Here is a 14,498-nt window from a genome sequence, read left to right on the forward strand (position 1 = left end):
TTTTTATTTTTTATTTTTTTGAAGGATGTATTACACTTCTTTATTGCTGCTAAGTGCGGTACATGTACGTGACAGCAATTCTCATCACAGCGACATGGCCAGGAGTTTTACATTATACATGTGATTAAATTGGCAAAAATTACGGTTACATGGGAAATTATGAGTTACACAAAATTAAACATGTAAAAATTAAATTATAATAATAGGAAAATATAAAGAGGAACTGAACGTCGTAATCTAGTTTGGAGGAATTTATCCCAGTTCCACAGATGTAATCCACTCGAGGAACATGTGACAGTATTTGTAGTCGGTAGCAATTTTCTGGAGGTTGACTCCAAGACGGAACAGTGCCTGAATTTTGGGGAGTGCCTGGACAGGTAGGAACCAACTACACAGTTTCAACCGGTTGTATTTGAGGATTAGTGTGGGGTCTGACCTCAAGGATGGTAGAGGATTGTACTACAGACAGAAATCCCAGATGTTTGGGGCGTTTATGACTCCTATGTATATTTTTAATGTAGTCATTAAATGCCTGCTGTCAATTAACCTCGGGAGCCTGGGTACATTTAGCTGCTCATCCATGTCAGTTGTTCTCAATTGAGGGGGTCGGCGATGCTTATTTGTGGCCCAGTATTCACACGAGAACTCCGGTTTTTGAAGTGAAGGCGACGCAGATGCCCAAATTTTAGCAGCGTATAAAATAACCGGATAAACAGTGGTTTGAAGATATTTGGTAGTGGTTGCGGCATCGTTGGAATGAAGTCGGTGTTGCTGCGCTCTCCAGCGTAGGGTGTTAAATCGCTTCCGGAGGTATTCTGTATTGCTGCTAGAGCTGGTGCAGAGAAGGGCACGGCGATTGGCGAGGAGAACAAAGGGGTGCTCTTACCAAGAAAGGTTTTAATTCTGCAAATTGCAGCAACTGGAGACTAGACACCTGCGAGGTGATTTTAGTGAGGTGTTTAAGGCTTTGAATAGATTGAGCAAGCTCAATTCTAATGGGATTCTTCCTTTTGATCAGTCTACGCACGAGCGGACATAAATTCGAATTGAGGAAAGATAGTTCCTGCAACCATCCTTCCTCAATTTTAATGGATTTTTGTGCAAAATCCATCCTTGATTTCGATGGATTTTGCACAGATGTGCGAAAGTTTGCCTTCAGCCAGCGGGCGGTTGATACAAACTTCATCTGTTGTAGTGGAAATGGATAGTTTGAATAAATTAAAGGGAAAAAAATGTAACGTTCTTCCTTTATATTATCCATCCCGTCAAACAGGCAAACTGTTTGACGGGATAGACAACAGGTGAACTGGGAATATATATATATATTTTTTTTTTTTTTTTTTTTTTGGCTCATGCTGTTGTATAAGCACAAGGAAAAAACACCTACCTGTTTCGATGCAGAAGGAGAGATATTTCTGATATAATAATAAATAAATTTTTTGTTTATACTCTGGGCACATAAGGTCACAGGAGTTCACAAGAGAGAGAGAGAAAGAGCACATGAATATCAAGGATTTTAATTATCATATGACCTTGAACTATGGTCAAAAGTGCATACATACCGTCACATTTGACCACTAACGGCCACTCAAACGCTTACTGCAAATAAAATTTAAAAGCCATTCTCATTCCCATGAATGATATGTCATCTTGTCTAGAAATCTGAGCGTTTTGAAACTGAGCACGGCAGCAACGGACTGGTTTTTGCAAGAAATAAGAGTGGACTGAGATTTAAGACTGAAGTTTGCAATTTTGTTTCTCCACACTTGAGAATTATCCGCCCGTTACGAGTTATGGAATGGTTAATGGGTATACGAGAAGTTGTAGCTCTTTGTGTGGAATAGGATTTCTCAAACGAAGATGGAATGTAGCGTGCTGTCATCACAAAGGCTATGGCTGGATGTTATCATATTGAAGATCGTTAATCAGATGGAAAAGTTTATGGTTGCTGTCACATTTCGTCATTAATGTGGAAAGAATTGAAATTGTATTAGTAATGGCCATACGGTGCAAGGAAGCCTAAGGCTTACGCTGCATCGGCCCTTTGCTTATTTGAGGCTTGAAGTGGTGAAACCCATGTTTAGTCTCTAGAGCAAAGTTTCCGGCACCCCCCCCCCCATACTTCTCCTTCAACCCATGCGCGGTATTAAGTACTATAGGTTTTGATACCTTTCGTGTTTGGGGGTTTCATAAAAAAAAATAATAATAAATAAAGTAAAAAAAAATAATAATAAAATAAATAATAAAAGAAAAGGAAATACACAAACTACTCATTTCAAACGGCACCAGGGGTTTCACCCATCTCTGCGTTGCTTTCGTTGTAGATGTACAAGTTCACTGGGAAGGTCAGAGATTTAAAGTGTATGGATATTGTATGAGTGTAGTGTTTGTGTATCGTTGTTCTTCTGGCCATTTAGCCGCTACACTCCTGCTGGAGCCCAACGTTGTCCACGCTATGCCTCGTGGAGGCAGACCGAGTACACTAGTACTCTATTTAGATATTTATTCTGGCAGGTCCTGCCACCTAATTTCCTGAGATTTCAGTGGCAAGGATCTAAAAAAAAAAAAAAAAAAATTCTCACTCGGTGGGGGTTGAGAAAATTGAATAGAAATGCCAAATGAGTTTAGTGTGAACGCAATTAAATTTAATCGTTATTAAATTTTTCAATTTATGTGGGGTATACGCTAGCGTATTAGGTAGAGTGGGAAAGAGACGGAAGGTTAGGGGAAAAGACAGAAATATGGGGACGATAGAGAAGGCGACCCCAGATAATCAGTGGGGCAGGCCTGCTCACCAGGCGAAGCGAGGAGTGGCAAAGGGGGGAGGGGAAAAGATAGGACCACGCAAGGGAGCATGGTTTGAGAGCCAAGATGGCTAGCAGCAAGCTGTGATTGGTCTTCAGTCATATTGGAGTTCCAATTTGGGATATCACTCATGGGACCAGGTCCTATCCAGTTTAGTCAAGTCAGTGAAGGTCTGTGTTGATAAATGTCAAGTCCGGTGGTTTTGTCACCGTTGGCCAAATCCTGTCCAGGTAGTAGAGGTGTCAATTCTGGGATCCATATCAAGTGCAGTGATCAGATTCTTTCAGGAGTGAAGAAAAAAAAAAAAAAAAAGGCTGTTGGCTTTTCCTTATTCTCTGTGCCTTTGTCACAGAGAGTTGCTGATCTATGGCCAGTTCCGATGGAATTTGCTGGTTCCAGTTACGGTTCGGTCCTTTGCTCAGTTCGTGCCATGAGCTGGCATTTCTTTCTGATCAGGTTTGTCTGTTTCCCTTGCACTGGATGTGCTAGTTCACAGGTTTTTCCCGTAGGTAACTATCTAGCTGAACTCTGAATTTTCCCCAACTGTCAGCCCCAACCGCCCATGTGGCTATCTTATTCCAGTAATTTTTAACTCGCTGGCTAAAATAAAACTTCCTGCAATCCAGTCTAAACATCTCCCCCCGTAATTTGAATTTATGAATCATTTATAACCGTGAAAATTTCGTCCTCATTCATTTTACTTTTGCCTCTCAGAGCCTTAAACACCTCAATAAAATCTCCTCTAAGGTGCCTGGTTTTCAAGCTGCAACCCACATGTTTAGTCTTTTCTCCTTTTGCCGATCTTACCAAGCGAGTCTTTGGGCCCTTCAAGAAGCTCGATGGTTTTTTTTTTTTTTTTTTTTTTAGGTGCGCTCTCCAAGCGCAGCGGGACGACAATTGGGCACATAGGATGTGTAATTTTTTTTTTTTTTTTTTTTTTTTGGAATTGGCTGAATATGAGTAAAATTCCACGCAGGAGGAAAAACACCAGTAAAGCACCAATATTGTCTTGTGTCGCCGAGGTGAGATTTAGTGGAATGCGGACGCCTATTTAGACTACTGCTTAATAATCTGTATTGCGAGAAAAGTGATATATATATATACACTGTGCTGCCACTTCGTTAGGTACACCTACCTAGTAGCGTGTTGAGCCTCCTTTATCTTGAAAACAGCCTGAATTCGTCTAGGCATGGATTGAACAAGATGCTGAAAACGTTGTGCAGGAATGGAGTACCGTGCAGGCATGAGTGTGTCACGGAGTTCCTTGAGATTCGACTGAGGTGTAGGCCTCCAGCGAACAGCCCTTTCCAGCTCATCCCAAAGATGTTCAATAGGATTGAGTTCCAGTTGATCAGAAATTTACTCCAAAGAACGATTTGTTTGTATTCTCTGCGATTTCTGATTAGTTTGTAAATTAATAAAATCTGTTAATGAGTGCGCATCAAGTCTATTTAGATTTACTCTTCACTTCTGCGTTGATGATATACACTTTGATTATTCTTCTCAGTAGCCAGAGAGCAGCCAACTGCGTTCTGGCTCTTATAAATTAAAGTTCATATTTGGTTTGGTTCATTCCTTGTCGCTTTTCATCCAAACGACAGCCAAGCACGTACGAAATGATAATAAACAATTAATAATAATTTTATTATTAAAATAAATTAATAATAAAACAGCTAATTAATAAAATATTATTAATCTTTCTAAGGTATTTCTAAATAATTGAACGCGATGCTCTTTGAGAGATTGCTGCTTACTGCGCTGTTCGTTTGTTTACATTTAACATTTTTCTTTTCAGCATTTGTCGGATCAAAAACTACTTAAAAGTATCGGTTGAAGAGAGGCGAGAAATGCCCCAATCTTGCAGTACCTCTCTCACTTCCCGTACGAGGGCAGCACTTATCGATTGGATCTGCGCTGTCGGCCACTAGGCGGCGAAATGAACGGAAGTTGTAAGCCGAGCTTGGGTGTCTCAGCAAACGTTAAACAAACAACTAGATGTGGCGACCGAGTGAAGTGAAAGTCTAGGCAGTTCCACACGTCCGCGTTATTTTGTTACTTGCCGGGATGGAAACTAACCTCTGAGTGTCGCGAGTGTTGTGTAGATATCAAGACCGACAAGCAGACAATGGAGCGGAATACTGACGCTGGCTGGAGTTAGCGGTAAGTCCCATTTCTGCTTAATTTTTGTTCGTTAAACTTCAACCGTGCGGTCGTGCAGCACCAGCTTGCGTTGGTTGGCCCTCGCTGGCTCGATGTTCACCTCCGGCGCGCGGCTGTTGGCTTGGCGTCATCGCTTGTTGTCCGGGTCAAGGGTACACGTTCCGTCGGCCTTGGTTGGCGGTATTCGGCAGGCCAGTTTCTCAATGCCTCTGGCGTGATCGAATCGGTGACCTCCAGCACGAATAAAACCGAAAGTAGCCGACAATATGTTTTTGTCGCAGTTTTTAGTTGAGGCAGATCAGCAGGTAACCGGTTCTCGTCTCCGCTTTGACGAGCCCGGGGAAGTTATTTAAAACCACGCTGCTTGCACTTAACAATGGAAGTTAGGCCTTGTCTTCTGCATGTGGCGAGAAGTGCCCATCGTTATTGTCTGTTTCTGTCATATTCGTTTGGATGGCATCGCTAGCTTAGAATAATGAAGGGTGAGTGAGATGTGTCCTTTCCTCAAGCTGATCGAGCCACCACTTGAAATTAGAAACAGTAAATAAAAGTGGTTGGAAATTGTAAAAAAGAGTTGTTTTTTTTAGGGTATTTTATAAGTACAAAAATTGTTAGATGAACGTGACTGATATTTGGGCTCGTTACGGTGGCAATTATTGGAGAAGCCCTGATTAATGACTTCGTTTTTTTTTTATTAAAAAAAATGCCATTGCATCCACCGAACTCGGTGGAAATTACTTAATTGTTATCACTGTTTGGCTTTGGTAAACAGCGTTGTAAGCATTTCGGAGATTAATCACGCCATCCATGGACATTTTGACATCTGATGAAGATAGGGGACAATGTTTTAAAGAGATCGGTGCCATCTGATGCCGCTTGGCATTTATCACGCGCGATACTTTGTAATGCTCGTTATTGTAATATTTGATAGTTTCGTTGTAGCCTTTCTGCCGCGTTTGATAACCGTATTTGCACGTGACATTTTATTAAACCTTAATGTAACTGAGCTGTAGGTGAGGAGGATATCGAGTTATTAATGGCTCAACTGGGAGCTGCACGAGCACAAGTGCTGACACGCATTAACAGCTCGTTTCGGTATCCTACAGTCAAAGCGGAGTAAACTGAAGCCCTGGGGAAAATGCGATATTTTAGGATTCATCTGACACTTGGCCAACCAAGTACGCTTTAATCTTATGAACTTCTCATATTTCAGTCTTCTCTGAAGCAGATTCCGGACACTGCCCATTGCTGATTTTAACCTGGAACACCAGCTAATGTTCGAGAGGATTTTGCGTGTAAATATACGTCTTTAGAGTGGGGGGGGGAGAGCTAGTGATCGCTTTCAGTTGGCTAATTTCTATCCCTATTTCCAGTTGAAATGCTTTTTTTTTTTGTTTTGGCATGCTGGGTTTTCAACTGTTGCTGTGGGTTTCTAGCTTTGGGTGTGCTATTTAAATTGGCATTCCCGACTATCTGACTCAGCGCGTGGGTTGCTTGCAATGTTCAGAAACAATTTGCATGGCTGACCCGCAACATGATTTCGCACATGGACAAGGGAGGGTGTGTGAGAACACGATTCTTACTTCTCTGTGTGCCAAACTTTAATTATTCGTTCTAACAAGGCATTATAATCTGTATCCTCTTTAAACTGGTCTTAAAAAACCAGGCCAAATGACCATGAAATAAAAAAAAATCGTTAACTATAAATTCTTTTGTTACTTTGCAATTTTTTTAAATTCTGCATTAATTCTTAATTTTATTTTAACAACGAAAGAAATATAAATTTTGCTTTTACCAATCCAAAAACTATATCATTTTAACTCTAATTTAGTATTGATCAAGGAAAGGTGGCTTAGAATCCGAAATCAGAAGGATTTTACTGTAGGGGGTGATGGATGATTTTTTTTGACTCAGCCTTGGTGTGGGTTTAACTTTTGACTCGTTATGTATTGGGGGAGAGGGATATCATAGCGGTTCTAATCGCTGATAGCACTTATTTTCGAGCCCTATCACGATCTCCAAAGAACTTTAATGGTGTCGAATCAATCGTGCCGTGGCCGCAGGGTTCCTTTCTTGCGAAGTAGATTTTTATTCCGCAGAACAAACAAACCGACCATAGAACGTTCGCAATTTACAGATCCTTCATGGTCGTAGTGGCCACAGTTATTTTTATTTTACTCTTCGCTTAAACTTCTCTTTTGTAGCTCTTTATAGAAAATATGGAAGTGTTCTTTTATTCTCTTTCTTGCAATCTTCTTTGATCTTACGTTGCCGGCTCGGAGTATAAATAGAAGGTTTATTTTTAAGAATTTAAATTCACACGAGACTGCTACGTGTAGAAGACTTAGACGGAGGTGTATAATAAATTCCTGGTCGAGGAATGTGATACGCTCTGTGGTGTCTTTAATAGTGTCTCTGCTTCAGTAGTGCCACCTACTGTTCCACGAAGTTGAAATCTTTTTATTTTTTATTATTCGTGTAATCCCATTCACTTTCAGAAGAAGAAGAAAAATCGCTTCTTTTCATTCTTTCTTGGTGTACTACTAATAAGGACTAATTAGCAAAAACTGGAGCTCAGAAGATTTATAATTCAGCTCCTAATGTAACGTTCATTTGGCTGCAGTTACTTGGCAGTGTGGATTACACATACACACTCGGGGTTGAGTATTAGTCAAACTGCCCAGGATTCCTAACTTATACTATTCGGGCTTCTTCAAAAATGCTCGAGATTAATTACTGACTTAGGAGTCCAATATCGCAATCAATAAAAAAAAAAAGACCACCTTAAGAGAAAGCTCCTTGTCGATTTTTAAGGCTTTCGTCTGGGCCTTGATGGACTGAATGCGACATGAATGACTTCATGCTGTCTGAAACAAATGGGGGAATTAACTTTTTTGTAGCGAAAGAATTTTTAGAACTTTTTTTTTTCTCTGTCTGCTCTAACGACAGTAGGATGGACATCTTAAATCTTAATGTCGCCTTTTCTTAGGCAAAAGAAGAAAAAAAAAAAAAGCAGCGAAATGCAGGTACTTCCATTCCATCAACTATAGCAGCTGACCTACGAACTGGTAATGGTCCGCAATTTATATCTCTCGCGCAGAGATATAAATTGCAACCACCTATAGGTTACGCTTTTTTATGTGGGATCTAACGTTGGCATTTTTTCATGGTTCGTGCAGTATACTCCTCCTCTCAGAAGACGTTCCACGTGATTATCGTTGTTTTGGCAACGGACTGGCTCATACACTAAAAGGTAAATTTTTGAAGGCGTACTTTTTTTTTTTTTGTCGTTTTGTGTTTGACATCGCCATTATTTATTCCTTGCTTTTGTAAAGGTTTATCTAAATTTAACCATCTTCTAACATCTTTACTTCCTCGCAAACATGTTTTTAGAGACGTAGCGCTTCTTCAGAACTTAACTACCCGATAGTGTAATGAATTAGTCTGTTGCCAAAGCAACGTTAATCAACGTTAGTGTCTTCTCCTGAGAGGAGGATCGCTGTTCTTCCTCGCATGGAACACTTGTGGACAGTTTTCGCATCGTGGCAGAGTTAGTCGGTTTCGGAAGGGTTGCCGCTAAATCAACGCTGTGGGTGAAATAATCCAATTTTGCAAAATGCAAAAGAAAACCTGCTGGCTTCTGCTCAGAAATGGCTGCAAAAGTTGTGGATGCTAATCAGATCCCTTCCCTTCTCTTCCCCCAACACACGCACGCTAAAGTTGTATTTCTCATATATGATCGGGAGTTATTTTACTAACTTTTTTTCACCTTAAAATATTGTAATGTTTTGCGATTAGTTTTGGTACTCTCAAATCCGCACCATCATTATATTTTAACGAATCAGTTTCTATTTTAGTATTAGGTCCTTGTCCATTAGTATTTATTTATTTATTTTTCAATAAGCGCAGTGGAGTCCCCATATTACCAATATTTAGGTTTATAATGATCTGAAGTAATTGTTGGAAGGCTAACTGATAAAAGCTAAAATGATAATTATGAAAGAAAGTCTGTTTGCGTGCATTCTTTGGAAATAATTTTAACAGGAGATAATTAATAAACAACTATACGTTCCGCTTTCTGTCTTGGAACCTTCCTCAGTGGCTATGGCGCGAAAATAAACTGTAAATTTACTTATTAGAACAAAAAATATCAGTCACGGGGCCACGAAGAATAGCGCTACCACCGAAGCCAACTAAAAGAAGGAAAGAGCGCACAGGGCTCGTGACCACCCTTTGTAAATGCTGACGACTTTCTCAGAGTGTGCGGCCACTTTCAGGACATTCTTTGCTCTAATTCCTTATATATTTTTGCAGTAAATTTTTGTATTATCGCCACCGAGGGAGTTTCTTGAATAGATTCCGTTCTCAACCCGCACTGACTGTTGCATTCACTGCAAAAGCGCAGTATAAATGCCACTGGCACTTGGGAGGGAAAGTGTGCTTCTGACTTCTTTTCTACTCTTCATTTCTGCTGCGAGGGAGTCGTATATTAATTTATTAAAACCGGACTCTGAGAATTTTGTATTTTTAATTGTTTTTTGAATATTAATATACGATAAACAAGAGTTGCTAAGAAAAGTAGTTCGGTTTGCAAGGTTTTTTTTTTTTTCTTTCCTTTGGAGGGAGAATTTTTGCGTTACACTGCATGTAACGCAAAAATTTTAAAACTAATTTTAAAAACACAGTGTAGATTATGTGAATTCTTTCTACTTAACGACATGGCAAAGTACGAAAGATTTAGTACTGATCAACCCCCTGAGCAACTATTTGGATATGGCACATTGCGCTTGGAGGGGAGGATGTTTCTGTCCTCTTTCCCTGACCTCCATATTGTTTGAATTCCTTTTTTCCGAGAAAGGCGATGTAATAATTCATGAAACAAAATGGACAGCGATCTTCATCGGTTAATGGTGGTGAAATTGATTATATCTTACTGTTTTGTTCCTCTGGACAAAAGATTGCAAAATGAATTTTTAAATGTATTTTGGGTCCATTTTTAAATGAATAAACGTCACAATTACGGGTCCCTTCTATATCAAGCTCATTGGGACCGTTAAAGTTAAGTAGAAGGGATCGAAACCCAGAGAAGGGGGTTGAAAAATTTCAGATGCTCTTCCATTGTCCGTCTTTGTTGGTCAAGAAACAAAGCCTACAGAGTCCGAGGTATGTAGGACCCCGTGAATGTTAGAGGATTTTCCAAACATTACAGACTTGGAAAATGAAAAAGCACTGCTTCCGTGCTTAATCCATTCTGCTAACCCCATAACACACACGAGCCATTCGGCTGTTGTTCATTGGATGGCATTTGAAGCATCGCAAAGTCCATTCTGCTGTTGTTCATTTGAAGCATCACAAAGGCATTTGAGAAGTCCCTGTATGACCTTCAATAAGCCAGATCCCCTTCGGATTGTTTCAATTGTCTTACGCAGCCTGATCTCAGTGTGTCATAGCCAGTGAACTTTCGAAATGTCAAAAATAGGGCTGCCCAGATCGCTATTATTCACCCCCGTAATGGATTTATACCCCCCAACACTATCCTGCAGTAAAGTAACCCCGTTTTTGGATTTCTTAACGTTTCTTTCTCCAGAAAGAAAGAGTAGATCTGCAGTAGGCTCTGTACGTGTGAAATCCGTTAAGCCATCCTCGTGAGAGGCCTGGTTGAAGGCGGTAATAAAAATATGAAGGCGGCCTCGGTATTGTTAACTGCCCCACCGCTCCGCTGAATTTCTCTCTCTCCCTCCATCCGTGAACCGGCTCATCCTTCATTGTTCGGAGGGGCCCTTTCGTGTCAGACCTTCAGAAAGTGCGTCTCAGCGAAGGACACTGCGCGTTGTCTGTGTGAGAGAGCGCGCTTCACGTGCAGCATACTCGTGAGGTCTTTCCCAGTAGGCCAAGGCTCTTGCAGGTGGTGGAAGCATCAGCGAGGTTGGCAAAGTAGTGCCGACGACTGAATGTAACTCCGGTTCCAAAAATGGCCGGGTGGATTATCATCGCGTGGATGCACTCCAATAACTCTACGCAACAGTTTGTTTCTTTGCCTTTTTTTTTTTTTTTTTTTCCGTCTCTCCGACCTTCGAATTCTCCTTGCGCCTAGTGGCGTCTATTTACCTTTCTCTTCTGATCTGCACGGACTCGCTTTGTTGAGCACTTGCCTCGTGCACGTCGCAAAAACCCGATGCAGTTAAATCTTAATGCTGGTAAACCAGCGTAGGCGCGGTTAGTCTTTCACGTGTCTTAAAGTGACCCCTCCCTTCCCCCACTTGCAGCGGGAACAGGTTTCGACTGGTTTTTCAGTTAAGTCTTTTGCAGGTGCAAGGTGATACAAAGAATCTTTTTGTTCGCGAATCAATCAGTTGTTGCATTTGTCACCGAGCAATTGTCGAAATAAGGCGGAAGTGTCTCGCTGATCCTGTGGCGATCCCATGCCCACCCTGAAGTTCATAAGCACTTTGCGCGGAGGAAAATGTACGTTAATTGCTAACGAGGCAAGCCAGGGATTCTGTGACGTAACCACAAGTTGACATGTGGAAGAAAGAGCGATTAGCATCCCCTCCTCCTCCCCCCCTCTTGCTAATTGCGAGCCGCCAGTTAATTATTTATTTGCCCACGAGAGATTCTTGAACTATTCACAAACTAGATTTAATTCCCATAACTTCGTCTGTGCTGTGATGTATTTACCATCTGGTAGACGGTCTCGAGCAGTTTTTTTTTTTTTTTTTCTTTCAGAGACTTTTTAATTCGTGCTGAATAGTTTTTTGGGATTTAACTAACAGTTCGTGAAATGAAAAATATTAATAATCGGCAATACAAATGTACCTCGCTTAAGCAAACCAGATTAGCTTCTTCGAAAATAAGTCCTTAAGTGAATGAATGTTCATTTTCCCAAAGTACTCATGTTACAAATTTCAAATATAAGAGTTGTATTTCAAGTTCAAGAAATTCTTTGGTTCTGAAATATTTTCCACGTGATTGGAATAAATCGACCACATCAGCGTATTATTATAACAATCAGGAAAGGATAAATAATGATTAATCCCCCCCCCCCCCGTCTTCACTTGGTTTATAAAATACGAAATATATATAATATACAAGATTAAAAATATGAAATGTCATATACAGTACAGAATCTCCATAGCAACTCCGCTTCTCATTGGACGAATGCGTTGCTATGGAGATGTTGCCTGGTGCCACGTGTTACAAAGAGGTTTCCATTGCTGTTCCAGTTTACTCTTTGAGTAAAGTTTCAGTTTATGATCATTTTCTTGTTTAAAAGTTCTAAATGGAGTTAGATACTTATTATCTGCGTTCTCAGCTGACACATGGAAGCTTTGAAAGCTGAGGAGAAATGTGGAGGGGGATAGATTGTAAACATTAACAGTGAGGTTATAATATTAAATGTGTGCTCGGTTTCTGCATAATTATTTATACATTTTATTGCGGAATAGATCCTTGCATTATTACCTGTTACTTATTTAACCTGTTTCAGTTATTGTACGCAATCTTCTTCGTGATCATGAGATTACTAAAGTATTAACGAAGCATTTAAGCCTTTTATCCATAATTTTATTACCCATTCTGCATGAATCAGCGCTACATCTACATTTAAAGGTAGACCACCTGACTCTGCGCACACCTGCTAACAGTAAACAGAGTTCTGGATCGATAAGTAAGTCGGTGAAAAGTTTGAATGTGTTGCGGAGAAGAATCTCCGCATAATATCCGAAAGTACCATCTGCACCTGTAAGCCTTCTGGGGTTCGCTATTGGTGCCTGTGGTCCAGTGAGTAGAATAGAGTATATAGTCTTGTTATCAGCTGGGAGGACATTGAGAGGTTTTCAGTTATCACAATTTGTTTCTAAAGCATGGTTTTGTTTTCTCGGTTAGAGGTACACCTTCATATCCAACCACGCTGTACAGGGTGAACCTAAAGGTGATAACCTGATTTGTCATAATAATAAGATAGTTCTTGAAATGGTAAAAGGTTTTTGTGTGCGATGGCCATTTCAAGAGGAATTCTCAAGGCCAAAGAAAAGCTTCTAAATCGGAGCTCATGTCTGAGGACCAAATCTGCAATGTATGTACGGCAAGAGGAATTGCACGTTTCTGAAAATATCGAATCACTAATTTTTAATTTACAATGCCATTAAGCGTTGCTTGTTGAGTAGGTTTCCTTTCGGATGTATTCGAAATATGGGGTGAAAGAGTCAGTCATTCCATTTAAATCCCAAATCGATGTCAGAACGAAACTTCTGAACTTCGGTTCCGTTGATGCGAACTAGAATGCTTTTTTCTTTTTCTTGTTCGTCAGCTGATTTGTTTGCTTTTCCTTGTAACATAGTGCCCAGGTTGCTGTATTTTACTGATTGGACTCCAGCATTCTATGATCCTTACACAAAAAATTGTCCGCAAGGACACAATTACTCCCATTTAGAGCTGAAGATGTCGAAGGATGCGTTCTTTTCTATGTGCACCACCGTGATATCCCTCTTTTTCTATGGTGTTGATTAGAATGTTTAGTGCTGCTTTTTTGTGAAGAAGTAATTTTAGGATTTAAATCGGTTCAGGAATAGAGATATTACCGACGGCAGCTGAAAAGTAAAAAAATCATGTCCATTTTATCGTATTTGGAACCAAACTTAGTGCGTGCGTATTAAGTTTGGGCCCAAGCTAAAACACGTAGTAATTAATAACCTTAAATAAAATTTTCCGCTATACTCCAGAACATGGTGCACCTTCAGCCTGCCATGGTCTTGGGGTGTTTATTCCCCCCATTCCAGCTGTTTTAAAATAGGAAAACGAGTTCCCAATTTTAAAACAGCGGCAAGGGTGGGATAAACATCCTAACTAACGCTAACCATAGCAGGTTAGGAAGGTGATTTTCAAAGGGGCACCGTGTTCAGGATTTCACCAAATTTTCTGTTAGTACTCTGAAACGACCACATAAGGTCAGAAGAATTACAAGATGGCAAGAATATAAAAACATCACCGTATTCAGTAATTACGTGGCTTGAAGCACAATCACTCAAACACGTGTATTTTGTACCCTAGCGCTTGACTACTACGCTAGGGTACAGAAGCCTATGTTATAATTAGGATATGTTAGGGACGCTCCTCTTTTTCAGTGAGATGTAGGAGAAATAACAACGAAGCACAGCTCATTATTAACTGTAGCTGGTTTATTGACTTGCTGTAAGCAGTTGCGTTGTGAACTCACCGACAACCCCATATTTCACTCGATGTTCACACCGACAACCCCATATTTCACTCGGATCATTCACCAATTACTTTTGACATCACAGTGACTTCTCATAACTTCAAATGCAGCTCCCGTACTCCTCGATTCAATTTCAGAAAGGCTGACTGGCCTCTGCTCAACCTAGCTCTAAGAAACGTAGACAAGCAGCTCGCTGACGCTATGGATGACATCGATGTGCTCACCAACAACCTGATTAACTGTGTCCATTCAGTTATATCTGACATTGTTCCTCGATCCCATCTTACCGCACGCTCTACCTACCCGCACTGGTATAATA

The 14,498-nt window shown here is 40.5% G+C and overlaps 1 protein-coding gene across 1 annotated transcript in view; it reads left to right on the plus strand.

Moving 5' to 3' along the window:
* The first annotated feature begins 4,793 nt into the window (after positions 1–4,793).
* The window catches only part of LOC150091167 (putative polypeptide N-acetylgalactosaminyltransferase 9), an 886,865-nt gene continuing 877,160 nt past the window's right edge, over positions 4,794–14,498 (plus strand). The window contains exon 1 of the mRNA XM_090374539.1: positions 4,794–4,965. The gene's annotated coding sequence lies outside the window, so the exon portion shown is untranslated. The remainder of the gene's footprint in view (positions 4,966–14,498) is intronic.

This window comes from Mastigoproctus giganteus, chromosome 1, assembly GCF_048544385.1.
Source record: "Mastigoproctus giganteus isolate SK-2022 chromosome 1, ASM4854438v1, whole genome shotgun sequence".
Taxonomy (NCBI): domain Eukaryota; kingdom Metazoa; phylum Arthropoda; class Arachnida; order Uropygi; family Thelyphonidae; genus Mastigoproctus; species Mastigoproctus giganteus.